This window comes from Pteropus vampyrus, unplaced genomic scaffold (assembly GCF_000151845.1).
Source record: "Pteropus vampyrus isolate Shadow unplaced genomic scaffold, Pvam_2.0 Scaffold1, whole genome shotgun sequence".
Classification (NCBI taxonomy): domain Eukaryota; kingdom Metazoa; phylum Chordata; class Mammalia; order Chiroptera; family Pteropodidae; genus Pteropus; species Pteropus vampyrus.
In genome coordinates, this window is record NW_011888782.1 from 37,230,079 (window position 1) to 37,255,475 (window position 25,397).

Sequence of the window (25,397 nt, forward strand, 5' to 3'; positions counted from 1 at the left end):
ATATGTGTTGTAGAACCTGAAGATTTTTTTTCCTCAGAGGATATTATCAGGAGAAAATAAAGCCAATAAAAGATATAAACAAGGAAATAACTGGAAAAATGATCCAAGAAAAGAAAAACAAAGGCAGAAGGCTAAACATGATATCCTGAAGATTAACGAACTGAAATTTTAAACTGTTCTCATATAATATAAACTACATATTTTCCAATAATTAACACTAGCTGTTCTAACAAACAATTCAAAATTATTAGTGCTTAATATAATAAATGCTTCTTTCACGCTCTCCTTATGGTTTAAGCAGGTGTTTGGCGTGCGGTTTTCCCATAACTCAGGAATCATGGTTTCTTGCACCTTGTATTGCTACCATCTTTTATTACTTCCTCAGAGTCTGTCGCTGGGTCCTCTCTCTTCATTCAGCCAGCTAGGAGAGCACTGAGTAAAAAGAATCTATATGACATTTTATGACTGTTTTGATTTTTTCCCAGAAACAATCACTTGACTGTAACCAAACAAAAATGGAGACAGAGGAATGTAGTCTTCCTGTGTGCTCAACAGGTAGAAATCTAATGCTGTACATTTAGCTAGTTTCTACCAGCACTGCATTCATGAGCTGAGCTGGTGATCTGTAGTCATACTGCCTAAGTTCGAATCCTGACTACTATTTATCTGATTACTCTGAAACCTAGAGCAAGTTAACTTTCCCTCAATGCCTCAGCTTCTTTATCTGTAAAATAAGGGCAAATAATAGAAATTACCTCATAAAATTGTAATGAGGGTTAAATGAATTAATATGTTATTTATCTCAATATTTTTGTATATTAATTTTAATTAGTGCTTTTACCATTGACACCAAATTGCAAGGGGGCTGGACTTGTAGTTTAGATGTGTGCCCAGTAAGGTGAGAATATTGGTTTAGGTAAGCAGCTAGCAATCTCTGCCATACCTGTGTTCAAATTCTATCTCAGGGGATACCTCTTTTATAAAGCCTTCCTGATTCCCCTTAATTTTACTACATTTCCTTAAGTTGATTTAAGTCAACTATCTTATGCGACTTGAAAAAAGACAGGGCTTTTATTTGCTTGTCTTTACTGTGTTTGTCCTTCACATTAGAATGACTGTTAGCTTTTCTGAGGGCAACAGCTGAGTGTTAATTGATCATCTTTGTGTCTCCTCTAGTAATTAGTATAGTGCCTTATGTACTGTAAAGATACAATATTTTAATTTTCTTTCATTTCATAGAAAGAAATAGATTCTCAAAAAATTAAAATCATTAAAATCACAATTGGAAGCTTTATATAGTTATTTATTTAGCTTCACTTAGGAGGATATTTTAAGGCTTAGCATATACTCTAATAAAGATGTGCTTTAGATAATACACTCCAGGCATGAACAATTGATGACATATGTATTACAGATTGAAAAGAACAAAAGATGCCACTTACACTTCCAACATACTGAAAATAGTATAATGAAGGCTCTTATAAAGGACTAAGCTTCTCTCTTATAGTGAGAATAAAAGAATTCATAAGAACAAAAGGACAGTTTTAGAATGAGTGGTAAATGTAATAGAGCTACTTAGTAAGGAAGAGAATCATTGTGGAAAGATGAAAGAGAAAAAAACAAATTTAAACAGTAAGACTATACCCCATGACTGTTTTCACATTTTTACTTTAGGAATGTAGATCAGTTATAAAACTCAGCTTGATTCTGTTAAGTATTTAAAGTAAACTATAGGAAGAAAATTTTGAAAAATGTGTTTTAAAAGATGTGAATGCCAGTATTGACCACAACTGTAGGCTTATTAAAGAATCTCTTAACAATGATAAGAAAGCTGGCTCATTCTCAATTTAGAATGATTATCATCAAGACAAACAATATAACTGATGCCCACACAATATACTATTAAGATATATATCAGACAGTCTGTGAAGGAAACTGATATCTACAGTAAGATTGTCAATCCATGGGAAAATATAGTCAGATCAAATCAGTTTTTAATTTTTTTCTTTTGTAGAAAAATGTGTGGAATGATCAATTAATGATGTACTGCAAATGAAAGTTTTATTCAATGACATTGTATACTCTGCTTAAAAATTAAAAGCCATCTTCCTAGAGCATAAGTCATGCCGATCCCATGTTTAAATCTTAAAATGTGGATCTAACACAGAAGCATGGCATGAAACTGTAAAAATACTGTATTTTATTTAAAATCTAACCATTGTATTAGAGGACTTATTAGATTTTTTTTTTACTTCACTAGAATTCAGTTGCATTTAATATTACTTGAAATAGGTACATTTTTGAGTTTCATGTTATAGCATTTGGCTGTAGTATGATTTGTTCTATTTTGCCAAGCATATTATTATCTAGATTGGGATAAACTGCAGATCAGAATATGTCCCTGAAATGTTAAGAACCTTACCCACTATTTCAATTGGTTTATTAATGGTTTAGCCAGGTCTCACAGCAGTAGCATTGTAAATGCTCTGTAGTATGAACACAAAGCCTAAAGACTGCTTGGAATTAAAGGTCAGTACTATTATTTCTGACAGAAAAGTAGGTTTATTATTTTTAACAATAACTGAGATACTTAGGTAGGCTCTGTATCCACCCAGAAAATATAGTTTTTACTTGCCAAGAGAATACTAAATTTGCAAGTGAATCTAATATTTAACTTAATAATATTTTGAGATGATAACTAAACTTTTTTTTCTTATAGAGACCAAAACTTCTCATCATCCTGAGGCCATTTTCCCAGTAAATCAGTGGTGTTTATTACTTCTGGGTAAGGGGTGACACAAACTAAAACAAATAAGTCAATTGAATTTTTTAAACATAGTGCAGACTTGGTATAAATGAGAATCTCTATTGAAAATACCAGAAGTTTTGTAGCTAAGGATTTTGGTCTCTCTAACATTGAAAGCTAGCTATTTCAGAAAAAGAAGATTACACTTAAACTGTATCAGAGAGGAAATATATAAATTATATAAAAGCTTATTTTCCTGCTGTAATAAATGTTGAAAACAGTAGAATTAATCAGATGGAAAGAGAGAGATTTGAAAGAGATGTGGCTAGAGCTTTAGATGTTTCTTGAGTCTCTTAGAAAGGACCTAATATTTTCTCTAAGGCGGATTGAAAAAAGTAGATGTGGGAATAAGTTTAGCAGGGTCTGAGACAGATGGAACTTGTGCTCTACTTCCCAGGCTGTAGCATGAAGGGATTAGACTCTCTTAGAGTGATCCATGTCCAGACTGAATCCTGAGTGGTTATTCTAACAATGGATAAGGGTAGAGCCAAAAGAAATGAGTCTAAAGTCAGATTTGAAGCGTCCTTGCATCCTGTCACTATCTTAGGAGTATCTATAAAATTTCTCTAGGTCCAGTTAAAGAGTATGATATTGCCTGAGAACAAGTGAGCAGAACCAAAGATATATGGATCACAAGAGATATAGAAATGGATACAAAAGTCATGGGAGGATCACAGACATTAGTAGTTGATGCTAGCACGTACAATGATGTATACCAAGTACAACAAGTTACTCTCGGTGGAGGCCACTGCAGATAAAAAACAATGGTAGAAAATAATTTTTCCATTATGCTAAGACAATAAATAAGCCACCAAACTTAGATCCCAGTCATCAAACTTAAATCATTCTATAGAGAAGGAAAAAAAAAAAAACAGAGAAGACTACTGAGGAAGATTCATAATTGACTAAATAGCTATGTGAGTATCGTAATGTGCTACTTAACGACAGGTATGTATTCTGAGAAATGCATCATTAGGTGATTTTATCATTGTGAAAATATAGAGTGTGCTGATACAAACCTAAATAGCTATATAATATAACCTATTGTTCCTAGGCTACAAAGCCGTACAGTATGTTACTATACTGAATACTATAGGCGATTATAACATGATAATAAGTGTTTGTGTATCTAAACATATCTAAACATAGAACAGGTACTGTACTTTTATACGATTGGTAGCACAGTAGGTTTGTTTACACAAGCATCACCGCAAATACGTGAGTAATGCATTACTCTATGACATTAGGATGACAATAGGTCATTAAATAATAATTTTTCAGCTTTATAATAATCTTATGGGACCACCGTCATGTATGTGGTCTGTTGGTGGCTGACATGCCACTATGGACCATGACCATATCAAACCTGAAAACAGAACTGATTACCTAAAAAAATTAAGACAATCAATCTCACACCAATAAATTTCATAAATTAAAAAAGAAATCTCTGAAAAGTAAACAAAGAAAAAAATTAATTTAAGGAATATTGAGCAAAATAAGGAATTCTAAAATAAGTTGAGTTCAGTTATACAGATATGAAGTCGCCTAAGCATAAATCTATAATGTGGCTAAAATCTTGGGCCTGCTATCTATCTTTCATTATTTTAATGACAAATTTTAGTTTCTTTATTACTTTATAAAATTTTATAATTTATAAATTAAAATTATAAATTATAAAATTTTATCAATTAAAAGTAATGTTATCTATACATTTAAAAGTTTTTGTTTATTAGAAATATAGACAAACTATTTTTTTTAATTTTTTTAAATTAGTTTCAAGTATACAGTACATTGATTAGACATCTATATAGTTAGTAAAATGATCCCCCCAATTGCTCCCTCCCTCCCCTGACCCTCCACCTACTAATTGCATTCCTTATGCCATGCTTCCCATCCCCGTGACCATCTGTCAGCTACTAATTTGTACTTCTTTAACCCTTCACCAATTATCCCAGCCCCCCAAACCCCTCTCTCTCCCCTCTGTCTGTCACCAAATTGTCCACTATATTCGCGAGTCTGTTTTTGATTGGTTTGTTATTTTTATTCCTTAAATTCCTCATATAAGTGAAATCATATAGTATTTATCTTTCTATGTCTGACTTAAATACCTTCTAAGTTCATCACAGCAATATCTTTTTCCATTCCTTTCCTTTTCATATGTGAGGGTCTTGTTTTCTTATTCTTTTAGCCACTCAATCCCTTGGTTAGAGCACTTAATTCTTTTCCATTTAAGGTACTTATTGATAGGAATGTAGTTGTTACCATTCTTTATTCCTGTTTTTGATACATGTGTTTTCTTCTTAAAGAAGTCCCTCCAACATTACCTGTAATTCTGGCTTGGTGGTGATAAATTCCCTTAGTTTATTTTTTATCTGGGAAGCTCTTTATCTGTCTTTCAACTCTAAATGATAGCTTTGCTGGATAAATTATTTTTGGTTGTATATCCCGAGTCTTTATTCTTTCGAATATTTTTTGCCAAGCCCTTCTGTCCTGCATAGTCTCTCTTGAGAAATCAGCTGCCAGTCATATGGGTGTTTCCTTATATGTAATTATTTATTTTCCTCTTGCTGCTTTAAATTTTTTTTCTTTGTATTTAATCTTTGGTATTTTAATTATGATGTGTCTTGGTGTGGGCCTCTTTGGATCCCTGAGTTTTAGAATTCTCTGAGCTTCCTGGGGTTTTATGTCCATTTCCTTCACCAGATGAGGGAAGTTTTCCATCATTATTTCTTCAAACAGCTGTTCAACGTCTTGATTTTCTTCACTTACATCGATCAGATGAATATTTGGAGCATTAATAGTGTCCCATATCTTCCTTAAATCACCTTTATAGTCTTGGCCTCTTTTTTCTTGCCATTCTGATTGAGTGTCTTGACTGGCTTTTCTGTCCTCTGGATAAGGCATGAGATCCTCTTCTTTATTCACTTTATTTATTTCTTTGTTTATTCCATTTAATATATTTCTCATCTCAGATACTGTGTTCTCCATTTCAGAGTGGTTCCCTCTTATAATCTCCCTTTCCATTTTTATCTCTTCGTTGGAGTTTGCTACCTTTCTCAAAAATTTATTGAGCATCTTTATAACCAGTGTTTTGAACTCTGTGTCTGTTAGATTACTTGATTCTATTATATTTGGATCTCTGTTCTGTTCTCTCATATGGTTTCTACTTCTTTGTCTTCCCATTTTGACTGCCTTTCTGTGTCTGTTTCTATGTACTAAGCAAAGCTCCTAAATCTCCCGGTCTATACATGTGGATTTGTGAAGTAGGTGTCCAGTGGCACAGTCCTGAGAGGGGTTCAGCTGCAGGCCAAATTTAGTCCAAGCCTCTACCCCTCTGGGGCCACTTGTCAAGATTCAGCAAGCAATCCATGGATGCTGTGCTCTTGGTTGCCACAAAAGGCCATGCCAGAACTGCAGTCAGTTGCCTCTAGTGAGTCTAGGTGTTGCTCAGCAAGGTGCATCTGACTCTCTGAGGCCATACCTGGATGTGGCTTGGGTGGGGACCGGGTTGGGGGAGACGAGTTTCAGGGAATCCTCTGGGCAGAGTGACCTCTGTTATCCAGTTTGATAACTTCTCGTCTATGGCAGTGCTGTGTCTGGCCACTGGGATGGGAGAGGTCTCAATAGGAAACAACGGATACCACCGGCACTTCTGTATGGAACAAGTCTCTCCTCAACCCTCACTCCAACAATCTCTGCCTGTAAGTCCCTCATGACGCCTGCGCGCAGCCAATTGGGCACTGGTGCTCAGAGTGAGCAAGTCCATCACCGCGAAAATCTGCTCATGGACGCGGCCCCTTTAAGAGGCTTCTGCTGCTGCTGCTGCTGCAGCGTCCATCTCACTCTATCTAATTTCATCTCACTCAGCTACTTGGGACCAGGCAGCCCCGTGTCCTCGCCCCATCCTACCTTCTGCCGTTGCAGGGTGCTTTCTTGGATTTTTCCCTAGTTGTATGGCTTGTTCATCTAGATTCCATCTTTGCTGCTGCTCCTTGTTTCTGTCACAACTTTGATTTGGTCGCCAGAGGAATGAACAGAGCCTCTATTATCTACTCCATTTTTTCTCCTCCAAAATATAAATCTTTAAGATTTATATTAATCTTTAAGAGATATGAACAAGTAAAAGATATTTTAAAAATAATTTTTAATTTTATTTATTAAAATATCAAAAGACCTCTTTGTTTTCACTAAAATACTTAGCAGTGAAATACTTTTTGCTAATTTCGAAAATTTTGGTTTAACATTTTGTGATGTAGCAATATGTTCCTTTACCTCAAAGAGATTAGTTAAGTACATTTTAAATAGATTTCTACTCATGGCCACTTGCTATGGTATAGGTCAAAAAGTTAGAAATCTTCATCTTTTTGTAAAAGAAAAAAAACTAACAATAAGTTTAACAATTCTATGGTTTTTGCTATGAGTTAGCTTATGAAAATTTGTGTACTACAAAATATTTTCATGATCATGCTTGATAGCATTCCAAAATTTTATAAAGTTTTCACTACTTAAAGATCTTGTTTTTATGATATTAGCCACATTAATGTCATTCTTGTGCTTGTTGCAGAATTATGCATGCATTATTTGTGACAAACCAAATGAAGAAATGAGTACCAATTTATACATTAAGAAAGGAGGGAAGGGGGAGGATAAGCAAAAAAGGTGAAGTAGACTAAGAGATACAAACTTCCAATTATAAAATAAATAAATCACAAGCATGTAATATACAGCATAGAGAATATAGTCAATAATATCATAATAATTTTGTATGGTGACAGACTGTTACTAGACATCGTGGTGATCACTTTGTAAGGTATATAAATGTTGAATCACTAAGTCGTACACCTGAAACTAATATAATATTATATAATATTATGGCAACTGTATGTTAATAAAAACTGAGTTTCGAATGAATTTTTTTAAATAAAAGAGTAAGTAGAAATAGAAGTTCTACTGTTGTCATCCTATATCTCAATATATCACTTTGGATCCAATTTTTTTTATCCGTTTAATTTTAGGAGAAAAAAATAACCTAAATGAACAAGTTTTTAACTATTAATTGCATTGGTATTACAACAAATTCTTTAATTATTAAATGACTGACAATTTAACATTAAGAGTATAATGTTGGTTTGAAAATATTAAGTTATAGAAAAAACCATGCCTATGTCTTTTTTCCTTTGGACAATTATGGAAATTCTTTTCTGTAAAATATGATTTGAAGTTTTATCTTTTAGTCTAAAGTTAATTAGCATCAGTTGCTTAGAGGATGTTTTGGGAGAAAGAAAGAAACAGGAAAGGCCTCCTGCAGAGCACAATAATCAGAAGTTCTTACATGGAAATTTTAGCATTAATATTTTACAAAGGAAAGATCTGTGCTGCAGTGATTATTGATTGCCTGTTGGCGAAGGGAGAGTGGAGTGAGAAATAGAGTGTGGGGCACTTGAGAGAATTCGAGGGTTTGAACATCTGATTAAGAAGCACAATGAAAGAATCCAGTAAAGAAAATAAATTTGTGCAGATGGCTGTGAAAGGAAAACGATAGCCTTGGCTGTCATGGGTCCTAAATCCAATCTTTTTTCTCACAAAAGATAAGTGATGCTTCGAACATTACTGACCAAAAGCATAGCAATGAATTCACAGTATTGGGTTGATCTTGTTTTTTTCTTAAATATTATTAGGAGCGTCCCTTTGTAGAATGGCTATTAGGACATAAGAAAATCCATCTCAATGATTAAAAAGATTTTCATGAAAGGGATCCTGGTGTGATTGTTTCTCTGTTATGAATTGATCTATTTTTTGCTTTCATTTAATGTTTAGTTTTACTGAACCTTGTAGTTTTTCAGAAACTGACAAGAATGGAATTAGAAAAGAACATGTTTTATGTATTTGTTTTCTTAATAAGAAAAAGAAATAAGACTGGAGAAGGAATCCTAGAACAGGACCCAAATATGAGGGTGATGCAGTGATTTCAGTTTCTAGACAATGAATTTCTCCTAAATTGTCATTATTTTACTTCCTCATGCTCTCTTTACTCTCTTCCACCTTCCTTTCTTTGCTCATTGAGACACATTTTTCTTCTCCTGTTGAAGCAAACCCCTATCCTTATACTTTCCTGGTAATTTTCACAGTTGATTTTTTTTTTTTTAAGGGGTGGGTCATTGTTATTTTTATTTGATATTGAACAATACAATCTCCCTGAACTTTAGTTTCTTTGTTTTTGTTTTTGTTTTTTTTTTTTCTGTAAAATGAGAGTAAATAATTTATCCTTTTAAATATAACTTTTTGAGACTAGGTGGCTTATCTCTTTCTATTTGCAGGATATATTATGATACCTCATATGTAGTAGTAATGTAATAAATATGGTCTTTTTCTGAGTAACAGACTGACAGTTGTTTCCCCAAATTGTAATTATTTCTTGAGCTAACATATGTGAAGTAACTTCATCAAATAAGGTAATATAGAAATATATTTTTTAAATTAAGTCACAGAGAAATTTAACTGTTCCCATGTTATGTAAATTACATCAAGACACAAAGAAGACTCAAGACAAAATTGTATAATAATCATTCGAACAGGAATGGATCTTATTATGAACCAGGCACTGTGCCTATGATGTATTTTAACTCATTTATTCCTTACCACAACCCTTTCACCTAACAGAACTTTAATATCAATTATCAAATAGATATATACAACACTTTCAGAACAACTAAATACAAAATATGTAATATCATGACATTTTTAGTTATTTTTTAACAGAATTTGGTGAAGTTGGAAAAAAAATTTTTGTTGGTATTGATGTCTAAATTTAAACTTGTAAAAATTATTCTAATCAGTTCACCATCTAGATACAAAAACTATGAGTTTCCACGTCATTCCCCAGATCTTTTCACCAAGGAATTGATGGTAACTTTTAATGTAGTTAAAGGATGTAGCCCGGTCTAGATACATTTCTGTAGGTTTTACATTGTTCTCGTCCCATGCTGAGCTGTCCACTTTTTGCTTCTGGATTTCTGTTTGTTTTAGTTAACTTTTTGATTAACTTGAGGAGTTACCATGAAAATTTTTCTAACCTCAGTTTTTACATTCAGTGTGTCTTGTAAAATGAGAAAAGAGACAACAAAAAAGCCATTCGAGCATTTTTGTCAGTGAGAGTCTTTTCTTGTTTGGATCTTGAACTCAAAACAGCTTCTACATGGAAGGGATATCAATGACATAACACATTCTGGGCTGTAGTATTAAACAGCACCCTGTCCTTATATCTCTGGGAATAGATAATCAGTGGAATCATGTTATTATGATTACTAAAGGGCAATTTCTGATGGCTGCCAAATCTGTGTGATCCTGTGACTATTCTGAAATAGGTCTTTCTGGAAATATCTTTCTCTCTTCTCTACCTCTCCTACCACACTTGTACACTTTCCATTTATTCTCCTGCTATTCTTGCCTCAAGATCTTCACTTAGATTCTTAAATTGTATGCACTCTTGGCAATATTAATTTAGCACTTAATTATATTTTGTATCATAATCTTTGGTTTCTGATATAATAACACATAATCAAGCTGTTTCATAAAGAGAATTCTTGTTTAAACCTGCTAGATGTGAAAGCTCCAAGAGAAGAGGTCACTTAGAAAATCATTGACCATGTGTTGCTTTGTATCTCTGGCAAAATAAGTTCCCCTTGAAATGTTATTACGAATAAGTTCTCCTCTAGGCTACAAGCCGGCTGTACTATTTCTGTGATCTGGAATGCCCCAGTGTAATATCATGCAAGCTCAGCAGAGAGCTGGTAGGGCTTTCAACAGGCAATGCCCCAAATAGCTCTTAGCACTGCAGATTTCCACTTTGGTTCAAGTAGACCTGGCATCCTGCATAAGAAAAACAGAGACTTCCTGGTTTAGGGAAGCAGCTCTGACCCAGAATATCTAATATTTGACAATGTCTTTGCTGAGACAGTAATATGAGCTCAAAATATGCTTTTGACATTGAGTATACCACAGACTCTCTCTTTTTCTTTGCATATAAAATATCTACCCAATACAGGAATGTCAACGATAATGAAAATGAAAAGAGAATGACTAAGCAATTGAGTGCATTAAACATTCATTTCCCAGAGCCCTTAAGCTAATTATTAGTCAGTTCATTCATGTTAGCTTTACTCACCCTTACAATATATTTTCATCACCCAGATATATTACTTTCTACTTGTCAAAATCAGTATAAGAAAGAGCAGCAAGTCCAATATATCCTCATTTTTTTCTTAAAAAAAAAATGAGTCTCACCTATCCTTTCAAACAAATATATTATTCATCCATTAATATATCTACCCATTCACCATTCATTCACCCACTTATTTAACAGAAAGGTTTTTAACACCAAATTAATTTTCCAGCTCTCTGCTGGGTATCCGGGATATGGAATTAAACAAGTCCGAGCTTTTTTCTGTGGGAGGGATCATAATCTTATGGCTTAACAGGATAAAAAAATCAAACAATTACAGTAAGCAGGCCTGTGATAAGATTTTGCTTAAGACTGTTTCAACATAGCATAAGAGTACCTGATTGAATTTAAAAAGTCAGGGAGAATTTTCCTGAGAGCCTAACACTTGAATTACTTCTTAAAGGATAAAATGGATAATCTAAGTAGATAGAGTGAAGTAACAGTACTCTATGCATACAGAGCATTCTATAAACATAAAGTGAATAAGACATATTCTGGAGCTACATGTGAATAACAAAGTGGTGGTGGGAGGATGTGTAGGCTGCAGAAACCAACCCTTGTATCACTTTTTAAGAAACTATTTGATTCTGAATGCAGGGTTCATCCATTGAAGTGTTTTAATTGGTAGATCATGATCAGGTTTGTGGGTCTAGTAAGTTCTGACCTGGGGAACTGATTAGAAGAGTTGAGACAACAGACAGAGAAATAAGATAGGAAGACTTTGCACTAATGACCTCTTTACCTAATTAAGTACTCTTCTTCATAATGATCTATTTACTGTCTCCTAATCATAAATGGTCCTACCTCTTATCAATCTGCCTGAGATATTTCTGGATTAATTAGATTAAATTATTTATTAAAGATAATATATGCACAGCTCCATGAGGAACTAGAGGAATAAAATATAAATATGGCCATTTTCTCCTCAAGAATTTTTTTTTGTTGTTAAATTGGAAGTATTCAGGACCCAAATATCTTTAATGCAGACAGGATGGAAAAAGAATGTTCATGAGAGAGAGTGAAAAGAAGAGAAAATATCTATTTAAGACAATGAGGGCTTGTGAAAGCCTACAAAAGGAAAATGAACAGAATTTCAATAAGCGAAACTAAAAAAAGGCAGAAGAAAAAATTTCTAAGAAAGAGATGTTATGCAGATCTCCTGGCATGTCTCACATAACATCTTTTTTCCTTCTTTAGGGTGCAGAGGGGCTTAATGGATCATGCCCACACTTCTTAAGAGTCTAATCAAGGTGGCTGTGTCCTTCTGTATGTTATTTGTATATTTTATAGTGACAAAATGGACAAAATATGCTAAACTCCTGCTTTAATTTATTCAAGCAAACACTTATTTTGCTCCTTACCTGTCTCAGTTACTGTTCAAAGTCCTAGAAATATAATGGTGAAAAAAATAAGAAAAATACATCTCCTAAACATCTTACATTCCATGTGAGGAAAATATACTAATATTGTATCATTTAAATAGATTAAGTTCTTTCTGGAATTCTTAAGTTATAAAAGGAAAATAAAACTGAGTAATGGGATAGAGATACTCAGAGAGTGGGCTTGGGAATGCTATTCAGATAGGTAATCATGGGAGATTTCTGAATAGATTTTTTTAAAACTTTTTTAATGAGGTATAAATATATACCTAAAAATGTGTATAAAATTGCTAATATTAAAGATATCACTTCATGATTTTACGGGCATATTTTTGCATGTTCATCACATGGATCACGATATAGACCATGTCCAACTCCTCAGAATTTTTCATATGAGAATTCTATGTTTGATAAGATATTTCAAACCATGAGACAAAATGAAATTACCCAGAGAGAGTACAGATAGAGAAACAAAGAGAACTGAAATCTAAACCTTGAGGCATAACAGCAGAGAAGTACAAACTAGCAAGGGAGACTCAGAAGGAGAAGAAAGAGAGAGATGAGAAAAATAAAGATATGAGATACAATAAAATTTAAGTGAAACAACCTCTTTTAGCTCAATGTCACATAGATTTGATAAGATGAAATGCTGAAAATTGGCCACAATATTTAGCAAGATGGAAAATTTTGAGGTACAAAAAGGTTCTATTTCTTTCTTTTTTTTTTTTTTTGGTCCAAAATTCATCTGTTGATGTAGTCATTATTCAGGAAGAATTTACAATTAATCCAAAATGTCTTCTTTTTAAGGGAATATTTACAAACTTTAGGTTTTCTCGGTATTTGAACCATAGTCAATATTAGCAAGGCACATCCTCATCCAGAAGAAAAATGAACAACAACAACAAAAAGGATAATGCTAAGGTAACCTTGAGTAGTACATGCCTGTTTTCAGCACTTCTACACTTCAAAAATCCCTTTACCCTTAGTCTGCCAGTGTTTCTGATTTAATACCCTTTTATATATGTGTTCTGAATAGAGACAGAAAAACATAATCACAAATTTATTTTCCCATAGCAGGTCATCTCTTACTATATCATTGCTGGCTACCCATCTCTATACTGAAGAGAGAAATGAATCTACCTCTCCTTTTCATCAAACATGGTTAAGATACAGTTATATAGTACAAAAAGTTATTTTTAGGACTTTATGTTTTTTAGAGCAGTTTAAGTTTCCAGCAAAAGGAAGGTACAGTGATTTCCCACATATCCTCTGCTCCCACACCTACATAGCCTCTACTTACTTCAACAAAATTGTAATACAGATGGTAATATAAGAGAGAAAAAGAAATAAATACAGAAACAAAATATATGCACAGTATTTATTCCAAAAGAGAATATTTGCTGAAACAACACACACACACACACACACACACACACACACACACACACACACACACTTCTTTTCCTTCCCCAGGAAAAAAAAGAGAAGCTTCCTTCCAAAGTAAATAAATTCTCTTTCACTTGAGAGACAAAAACTCTGTATGAGGGGACATTCACTTCTGCCCTAGTCATTAGGAAATGTAGGCCAATTCTCCCACCATGAACAAATAGAAAACCTAATCAAAATACAGTTTGAAAAATCTGCTTGAAGGTATCAGAAAGCTAACAAGGCACTGAAAAATTATGAATCCAAGGTCTTCAAGAAGAAAAAAACAAAAAACAAAAAAAACAGAAAGAGGAAAATGCCAAAAAGCAAGTGAGAAGTTGAGAAGCTGAGCAGAACTTTTCACAGTCTCAGGGAATTAGACATGAAAAAACTGGAGTCCAGAGCCTGCCAAGGAAGCAATGTCCATAAATACACATAATAAGGGCTACACTTTAGGAGTAAGCATGAACTTCATCACAGGCTAATAAAGTCCAACTTCAAATTACCTTGCTTTTTATAATTAGAATAAATTCATAGAAAATTATTAGTTCCTGTAGACACACATCCCTTTGGAGGAAGAAAAGACATAATACTAATTATATACGGTTTATTTACTAAACCGAAAATAATCAAGCACCTAGAAAAATTATTTTTTAATAAAAAGAAAAATATGGATAATAGAGTTAGACATACAAAGAATTTAGTTAATGGAGTTATACAATGAATTTAAAATAATATCTTGAATATGTTTCAGATAATGGAGTTATAAAAATGACTTTAATATAAATATCTTGAATATTTTTAAAAAAATAAATATAACTGAACTTTAGTTATATTTATAAAAAATAAATATAACTGAAAAAAAGAGTATTTAAAAAATGGAAATTTAGGCATTGAAAAACAGTAACTGAAATTTAGAATGTGATGGATGAGTTTCACAACAGATTACAAACACCTGAACATATCATTAATAAAAATGGAAACTAGGATAGAACATTGTATGAAGAAAGAAGTACAGTAAATAAAAATGATGGGAAAACACGAAACAACACAATCTACCATATGTGTAATTGAAGTCTAATAAAGCAAAGAAAGAATGAAATAGAAGCAGTACGTGTAAAGACAGGGCTGTAATTTTCTAAATCATTAGAGAGTTATGAAAACAATAATTCCAGAATCACTGTGAACTCAAGCAGGATAAATACAAAGAAAACTGTACCTGACATACGTAACATAAAGCCTCAGATAAGAGAAAATAAAAATCTTAACAGAAGCATATAGATAAAAAGATAGATTAAAGTAAAAAAAAAAAAAGAAACAATTAGAAAACAGGCTTCTCAACAGATTAAAAAAAAAGGTCTTAAGACAGAAGAAAATTATATTAGTTATCTGTTGGTACATAACAAATTATCCCAAACTTAGCTGCTTAAAACAACAAATATTTCATAGATTTTGTGGGTCAGTAATCTGAGGACAGCATGGCTAGGTGGTTTTGGCTCAAGGTCACTAAAGAGATAGCATCCAATCATCCACTGAGGTGCTGTTGTCGCAAGGCTTACACAGAGGAGGTCTGTTTTCAGGTTTACATGGCTGCCTGCAGGCCTCATTTCCTTGCTCTATGGGCTACTTCACAAGCTGCCTGAATGTCATCAGGACATGACAGCGGGCTTCCCTCTTTCCAAGGCAGCCTCACAGCATGACAGCTGATTTCTCTTAGGGAAAGAGAGAGAGAATGAGAGAATGAGAGTGCACACCAACATGGAAGTCATAACCTTTTTATAACCAAATGTCCAAAGTGGCATCCTATCACTTTACTGTATTTTATTTGCTAGAATCGACTCAGTAAGTTTACTTTCTGCTTTCTTGACAGGGCATCATTCAAGTGGCATGTGAAATTATCATTACTATTTAAGAAATTAGTTCAAACTTAGTATTTAAAAACAACCATTTAACTTATTCGTGTTTGGATCAGGAAATAAAAATGAGCTCAGGTGGATGGTACAGCTCAGCTTGGTTGTCTGGGGCTAGAGTATCCACTTCCAAGACAAATTCTTCATTCACGATGATTTTTGGCTTCTCCGTTTCTCTCCCCATGCTGAGTCACTCATCCTGTAGGACCTTTCCACATTGCTTGTATTTCTTATAGCATGGTGGTTTTAGGAGAATCACATTTCTTACACTATATATGGCTTGCAAGAGACAGGAAAAGGAAGCTGCCTAGCCAGCCAAGGGCTACATTCAGGACCAGTGGAGCCTTACTTCCACTGTATTCATATCATCATGGTAGTCACAAAGCTAATCCAGATCTGAGGTGTGAAGATATAAATGCCACTTTTTAGTGAGGAATTACGAAAGTCACACTGCAGAATCTTGTGGTTTTGGAGATAATATTGTTGCCATCTTTGGGACAAAGCAATCTTCAACATCACCTCTCTGGCTACAACAATCCACATCCTAACTCTATGCAAAATGCACTTACCCTCTCCCTGCATATTTTATTACATTTTAGTACTACGGTCACATTTTCCTGGCAGGATTTCCTGGCTGGATTTAATCCTTGTTCTGAAGTCATTCCTTGAATGGAGAATATTTTGCTATTTGGAGCTAGTTTTGGCTCCTTTATATATCCTTGAAATTCAGATCGAAAAGTGATCAGTTCCTTTTATGCAATCTCTCTATAGCCATATTTTATTATACACAACTGAAGGAAACCAGTTGGCATTTTCGACATTCTGCCTAACGTCTGCTAAAACAGATCCTCTAGTTCATATGCACATTTTTACTTTATCTTCCCTTCTATATTATTTATTGCTATGTCAAAATTACTTCAAAACTTAGAATCTTAAGACAAAATGAAACAAAATTTATTTTCTCACATAGTTTCTGAGGATCAGGAATCTGAAACTACCATATCTGTATTATCTCAGCCAACAGTTTTGCTACATTTTCTATCACTACAAAACATAATTTATCTGTTCTCAAGCCTCCAATAACACTTTCTCAATATCCTTCCACTGCCACAAATAGTCTACTCGAGGTCCTTCACATGTGGTCCCAAGTCCAAAGGTACATGTTTTGCATTTCTGTTTAACAAAAAAGCTACATCCAGTACCAGACTTGGGTTATGGACTATATTCCTGAACAACATTCTAAAGCCAGCAGTAGATTAAAACAGCAACCATTTACTGTTTTCTGCATGGTCATGCTGTGAGTCAGGTGTTTTTCCAGGGCATAGCAGGATGGCTCTTTCCTACTCCATGAGGTGCGGCCTTCACCTGGAGTGCCTCAAATGGTTTGAGATGACCGGTATAGCTTGACTGGGCTCATATGTGTAGGACCTCAGTTTTGGATGTCAGCTGGGTTTTTCAGTTCCTTCATGGGGGTCCAGGAGAGTTGGAAAAACCAAGGCAGTTTCTTTCCTTATGTCTGGTGCCTAGATTGGAATGACTAGAAAACTGGGTGTGGTCAAGCATGTCCTTTTCTCTCTCCAAGTGGCCCTGCAGAGCCTGGTAGTCTTGCAGTTGGAAGTTGTCATGTGGAGGCTCTGACTTCCTCCACAAGAAGCATCTTAAGAAACTCAGGTAGAAGTTGCAAGGCTTAATATAACCTAACCTCTAAAGTCACTCAACATCACTTCCTTTGTATTTTCTTGATTATATAGGGTCAACTCAAATTCACTATGGAAGGGGACTGCACAAAGGTGCAAAGACCAAGATTCTTGATTCATTTAGGGACCTATTTGTAAACTAGCTACCATACAGTCCCCTCACTAGCAATATATGTGCTCACTGACTTCCAGAATACACTTTATTTATTCTCTATCCAAAGTATACTTCCCCAAGCACAATTTTCATCTGTAATAGTGGGTAAATTATTGAAATTTATTGCAATCATTTTGCAGATGTAACTAAATTGAATGGGTTTCATAAGGCATAATGATATTAGATAATAATATTATCTTCATTTCCTTAAACCAACAAATTTGTTTTTTTTTTTTAAGTACCAAAAGAGTGATATTATGGGCATTGCTTATTCATTTAAGAATTTTATATACTGCTCTTTTTACATTATTCTGTGGTCTCAGTGCTTATGTATATAACCTCTAAGAATTGGTTATCATTTTTAATCATAAAATTTCCTTTCAATCACAAAAATGTAGAGAAAAGTGTTATACTAAGTAGGTTGCGAATATGTTTGTTGATGCTACTATTTATATAGAAAATGAGGTTTTAATGTGCATATATTTATTTAATAAACATGTACTAAACACTTATTTCATGCTGGTCTCTTTATAAGATTTTTGTGAAAGTGTACATCCTTGAAACAGCTGCATAACCCACTCCTCTCCCCTCCTTACCATCTTCCTTCCTGGTTGCATGGCTTTGAATACCACTTAGGCTAATAAAAGTTTCAAGAGCACTGATAGCCATTTAAATATAGTAATTTTCTCTGAATTGTCCCTGAGACAAGTATAAGATTTTATAATTTTTATGGCAATAGACTAGAATAAATTTTAATTTCTTTCAAAATAACAACAGCAGCATAAAAGGGTGATCCACAGTGTACAATCTTTAGTAAATTTCTTCCTTTCCTCCTTTTCCTTCTTCCCTTCCTTCCTTTTTTCCTTCTTTTCTTTATCAAGAAATATAGAAAAATAATTTGGGATTGCCAAGAATGTCACCTTCTTGATGATAATGATCAGTCTTCTCTGATCATTATTTCTAAGGTAGTATCTTCCCTTAAAGTCAATTACATTACCATCTTTGTTTAATTCACCACACTTACCACAATCTATAAACCTATTTATTTGTTTGCTTATTTCCTCCTCCCTCTTGACAAGATAAGGTCAAGGAGAGTAGACACATTTTGTATCTAGCATACCAATGTGTCCTTGGGTCCTGGTCTAAAGTTAGCAATAAATAAAGATGTGTAGTATAAATTAGTGAAATAAATTATTCTAAAAGACCACAGAAACTAAGCAATGCCATGTCCATTGTGGGGCATTGTGGATGCCTCCTCAATACATGTTTTTCTTTATCTTGTCAATGACCCAATTTTTAGTTCAAGTTTTCACACTGTCTCTGCACGTTACAATGTTTTAGGGGAAACTAACTCAACTCCTAACTCTGAAATGTGTCATATGATCTAGGATGAATGAAATCAGTAAGTGATATTCTTCAGGCTGCAGTGAGAGAATAGTTTTTGATCCAGTTGAACCAAGAGGAAGTCTAAGAAATAGTTTCTTCACTGTTATGTAAGAAGAGATATACATTTTGCATGGCCTGAAACTTACACAATATGGTTGAGCATCCATCATTAAGAAAAAGAGTACACCAGTAACTTCCACCAGACTTAATACAACGGTCAATTCTCAGACCTTGACTTACTCTGCCTGTCAGCGGCTGTTGACACATTCTGTGGTGGACACTATTGTAAATTTCCTAGAAGCCTATTCAGAAATAAAATATTTATTATACCAGCTGCCAGGATGCTGCAGACAGATAGCCCTTGGCTGTCATTTCCTTCAAGGATTACCTCAGCTACAGAAAGTCACCTTGCCCAAGGTTGTGCCTACTTTGTGGGGAAGCCCATATCCAATGACAGACAAATGTGTAGGTACAAAGTCTTGGTTCTCTCACTTGAATTTGGAACAGCCCTGAGTTTCCTCTCATCCTTAGTACTCCTCTAAGAATAAGTAAAAGTCTCCAAAGAGACTGGATCACAGTTGGACTTCTTCCTCTGTCAAATTCTGTTTCGACTTCACCTAACAGGTCTTACTCCTAAGTACAGTCTTTAATAGACATTTTGTTACACTAATGTCTAACTGATACATTAAGACATGTCACTTAAAAGAAATCCCAATGAAACAGAAATTCAACTTGTTTTTAATGAAGTCACCTGCAAGCTTTGCATTTTTAGACAAAGAAGCATGGTTTTACAAAACATGGGACTGTGTGCCAGAAGGCCAGATTCAACCTGTCCCTTTCTAGCAACATGACCTTGCTAAATCATTTAACCTCTTTGGGGCTTATAATTTTTATCTGATATTATGGAGCAAATATCATAATGCTTTTTGATATATCCCCAATAGTGGGATTGCTAGAATATGGTGGTTCTAGTTTTAATTTTTTGAGGAAACTCCATACTGTTTTTCATAGCAGCTATACCAATTTACATTCCCACCAGTATACAAAGTTTAAACTTCTCTGCAACCTCACCAACATATGTTTTGTTTTTTTTTTTTTTGATAATAGCCATCCTAGCAGGTGTGAAGTGATATCTCATGATTTGCAGTTGCATTTCTCTGCTGATTAGTGATGTTGAACAGTTTTTAATATACATATTGGACATTTATATGTCTTCTTTGGAGAAATGTCTTCAAGTCCTTGGCCCATTTTTTAAATCAAGTTATTTGTTGTTTTGCTATTGAGTTGTAGGAGTTCCACATGTATTTTGAAAGTTAACTCCTTATCAAATATAGGGTTTGAAAATATTTTCTCTCATTCCATGCATTGCATTTTTACTCTATTGATTGTTTCCTTTGCCGTGCAGGAACTTCTTGTAGCATTATTCACAATAGCGGAGATATGGAACAAACCACGTGTTGATCAACAGAAAAATGGATAAAGAAAATGTGATATATGCATTCAATGACATGTTTCTCAGCTATCAAAAAAGAAGGAAATCCTACCATTTGCAACAACATAGATGAATCTGAAAGACATTATGTATGCTAAGTGATGTAAGTCAGACGCGGAAGAACAAATACTGCATGATTCCACTTGTATGAGGTATCGAAAATAGTCAAACTTACAGTAGCAGAAAATAAAGTAGAGATTGCTAGGGGATGGATCGAGGGGGATATGGGGAGCTTTTCTTCAATGAGTATGAAGTTAAAGTTATCCAAAATAAATTTTGGAGATCTGCTGTACAACACAGTGCCTATAGATAACAATATGGCATTGTGCATTTAAAAATTGATGAAGAGGGTAAATCTCATGTTAAGTGTTCTTATTGCACATGCATAGAAAAGAAAAAAGACACAAGAAAACTTTTGGAAGTGATAGATATGTTTATTACCTTGATTATGGTGATGGTATTATGGAATGTATGCAAATGGCCAACAGTTATATTAAAAGGTACTCACCATCACTAACAATTAGGGAACTGCCAACTCGTCTAATTGTGTACATTAAATACGTGCAGTTTTTTGTATATCGGTTATACCTCAATAATTGAAAAGTTGAAAAAAATATAATAATGTATGTGAAATTACTTTGAAAATAGTGTTAAATTTTACATATTTAAGAAATGGCCATTATTATTACTATTATAATAAAATATATGTGTCAGTTGGGTTACTAGTTTGTAAGCAATGAAAAATGATTAGGATAGATTTCAGCATAAAATTAAATTATGGAAGGATATTGGATATGTTTTAGAAGCAATGGGAAGGCTTGAGAACTGAGCTCAGAAATTTTAAGAGCTAGGAAGTGGGAAATCTAGCCAGGGCCACATTCCAGGAGTGTCTGGTAAACACACTCTCCTTGGCACCACCAGCATATTTACTCCGTCTGTGTCAGCAGCTCACCACTGATACAGGATACCATCACTGCCACTGCTTAATGTCACAGGAAATGAATTCCAAACTTTATCTTTAGATGACTAATTCAAGTTTTAACACTATCTGACTATCTGAACTTTAGTCCTAGGCCTGCATCCTACCTCCTGGGGTCAAGAGGGGACTCTTATCCCAAGTAAGACTTTGCAGCAGAAATTAGAGTTCACCAAGATTTCATAGGAATGAGTTATAGCAGTGGCATTTTCTTAATAAAGCTTGGGTAAAGGTCATCCAGGGACAGGAAGAACCTCCCATCAAGTTTTTAATAGCCGTTACTACATTAATTATTCCTATGGAACATTTTGGCTGATGAACAGTGATAGGAATTATGCTGTAACTGTTAGTCTATATCTGTAATAATTGCTTTCATGGAAATGAAAGCCAAATAATGAAGCTGGCAAGGATAACGTAAGAAATACAAAAGGAGTAAAAAATGCCTTTATAATTACACCGAGTGCTGAATTACTAGTGAACAAGAAGGAAAATGCATAGTTCTAGTCAGACAATGGTAATTATTTCAAATGAACATTATATGGGTAATTTGTGAAAATGAGCTAAATTACTTATTAATTACATATTAATGAACTAATTTTCTAATTTTTGGAAGAAATTATATATTTATTCTTTATGAATCCCTGAAAGTTATTTACAGTCTTTGGTAATAACTTGAATGTGAATCTTACTTTCATAGCATTTTCTTCTTCCTGATCAATATGAAAGTTTTTATATGAAATTTCAGCTTTGTTGATCGATCATCTTGGATGGCAGTTGGAATTTTTCCTATGCCATGAATGGAGAAAAAAATAGAATATATTTCAATTTTACGAGATGATGAAAATTATCTTTGCAAGATATATTCAGATTATAAATATATAACTTCATTTCTATATATAGAAATAAATACATTTTATTTCACAACAACTTTCCAAGTAATAGAATTATCTCTCACTGACTAAGAATGCTAGTTTACTGTACAAAGGGGTTGAAGGCCATGCCCTGAGAAGAGGTATTAAGTTATATATTATGCTGAAAAGATAGGCACAGATTACTTTGTTTTCTTTTGAGACAGCTCCAGCCAAAACTTAGAAAGAATAGAATTGGCCCAAGTCTATTAGTGTGATTCCCTGAGAAATGTGAGTGACTCACCTCTTTCCTGACTTGTAGCAGATGAAGTTGGTGCCCTGCCATCTCCTTTTAGCACTCCCTGGAGCTCAACTACAGTTTCAGTGGGAAGTTTCCATTTACACCTATTGTGTTCTCTTGAGCATATGTACCCCTATGTCTGAGAGATTAATCTGACCCCATAAGTGCTGGGGACTTAGTGCCCTAGGAGCAATTCTCAACCAATGAGGGATGGAGGTTGATGGGTAAAATACCCAATGCTGGGTCTTTTGGGTCTTGGAACTCTTATAGGGTTTCTCAGAAGGCCCCCACTAAGACTCAGCCTCAATTGCTTTTAGTTTTAACTCTGTTATTAAAAAAATTTTCTGACTCTCCTTCCTCCCTTCCCCAATTTACTTTCTCACTCTCTCATTATGCTTTCTGGGATCAATTCCTAAATAAACTCTTTGCACCCAAATTTTTGTTTTGGGGTCTGCTTTTTTTTCTGCCTAATATAAATGTTCACTTGATTCATTTTTTAAAAAGCCTACAGTGTTACTCTTCTGGAGACACACGATTAATCATTGAGGAACAAGTCTCTGCTACTTGACTGCATTTGTGAAGAATGCAAACTCTCTAATTATCTTTATATTTTCGCCAAGAGGGCCATGGTCTACTCTGGCGACTGCATCTTTCTTTTAATAGTATGTCTGCCATGATTTGAAGCCTTCTCTCAAAGCATAGAAACAAAGGAATATATGAATGAAATTCATTTGTTAAGCTGCAAGAAGGAATAGCTTCATTGAGATATTGTTTCTGACGGATTACAATACTTGCTTCCTGCTAATCATAGTTTCCTTGGACATTTTCTTTATGACTGATTTAAATAATTGGCTGTGGAAATGGGACTTAAAATTTTGAAATTCTCTGGCGCACAAAACTCAATCGCTCTCGCCCTTATTTTCCCTGTGACAAATCTATCGCACCATTCCAACTTCCATGAAAGCTAGGACTTTGTTTTGTTTATCACTAACACAACAATAACCAAAAGTGCCTGGCAAACAGTAAATGCTTCATAAATGTTTGTCTAATGAATCAGTTTAATCAATGCAATTAACTGGTAACCACGTAAACTTGGGAAAATTGATCAACATCTCTGTGCCCAAGTCTTCTCATATGTAAAATGAGGATAACAAAGGTCTCTTCCTTAAACAATTATTTTGAGATTTGAATGAGATTTTAAATATCATATGCTTAGTGTAGTGCCTGGCACATAATAAACGCTCAAAAAAGCATAGCTTTTATTATTATCATTATTGTTACTATTAACTTAATACATATTTATTGAAGGATGGCTCTGCCAGTCATCATTAGGTGTTCAGACTGCAGCTTTGCAACATACATACAAGAAGATGAGTGAGGACACACAAGGTAGCTGGAGAGAGGGAGATTTCTTAGAAGAGAAGTGAAAGGACAGATCGAGGAGTTTCTAAGTATTTTCAAAAGGTAGTGTATCCCCTCATTTCAAGATTGTACTTGTCATCATTTCTGTTTTCAGAGTGATTCAATTTCTGATTCTACCCCAAATGCCCCTCTTTCACTCTCAAAAGGAAGCCAAGAAGCTTTGCTTTTTCACTTTGTTATATCGAGATCATCTTAATCTAAATAAGATATTCTTAGCCAGAGAATACTTTCCAACCTTTTTGTTTTCTTTTTACTCTCAAAAAGATAAGAATTCTTATGTTTTTAACATAAACACAATTCCATCATTATGCCGAAAATAATAACTTTTTAATATTATCAAATATCTAGCCAGTTCAATCTTTTGTGGTGTGTGTGTGTGTGTGTGTGTGTGTGTGTGTGTGTGTGTGTTTATGACTCATTTATTCCTTGTTTTGGCAATATATCAGCCTTAAAATTTTATTATTTCCAGACTTGGTTTTCCTCCTCCTGCCAAAGTTAAAATACAAATAAAAAATTAGGTTTTCATAAAGGGTTTCCCACTCCTGTGAGGATTTAAACAAAATACCACAAACTAAAATCACCTGAAACAACTAGTTTCTATGATCATGAAAATGTAAACATGTCAGCAAAATCAGATAGGACTCTTATATATCTGGCCCAAAGGCATTAGACCTAAAATAAACGCCAGACTATGTCTGCTTCTAAGAGAGGAAAGGGCATTGCACGTTCATAGCTAAACTAAGGATGTCAGTAATCTGAATATACTTCTCAGGGGCCAGAGGGCTTAAAAGGTGACTATGAAAGACGTGTGCAAGACTTTGGATTATAAAAATCAAATCTTTTAAAAGATAGAAGTAGATGTTCTTTCACTAAGATAAAACATTCTAAGGAAAATATCTACTTCATGGAAGTCATTATGTTAAGAATTTTACATATGTAAGATGATCTTCACAATAACTGTATAAAAAAAGGATTATCGAGTCCACATTACAGATTTGTAAATTAAGGTTATCTAATGTACCCCAGATCACTTAGCTAGTTAAATGGTTTACTCCCAGGCTTGTTAGACTTTAAAATGCCTAGTCTTTCCATGACTATAGCAGGCTGCTTCATCTGGATTTTGTCAAGGTGTGATATCACCAGCTTAAAGATGAGGAAAACCAAATTTGAAATTTGCCTATGTAAACACGATACTGAGCTGTTCTCTATGGAGAGGATCTGCCCTGTTCATCCCAATGGCAAACTAAGTGACTGACACAGGCAGTCTTAAAGCAGCCGCACCACTTGCTAGAATTCGGTCATAGTAAATGTTTTTATGCATGTGCATATAATGATTTTCCCTTTCACTTGACCTCCTGTATTAATCAAAGTTCAGTCAGG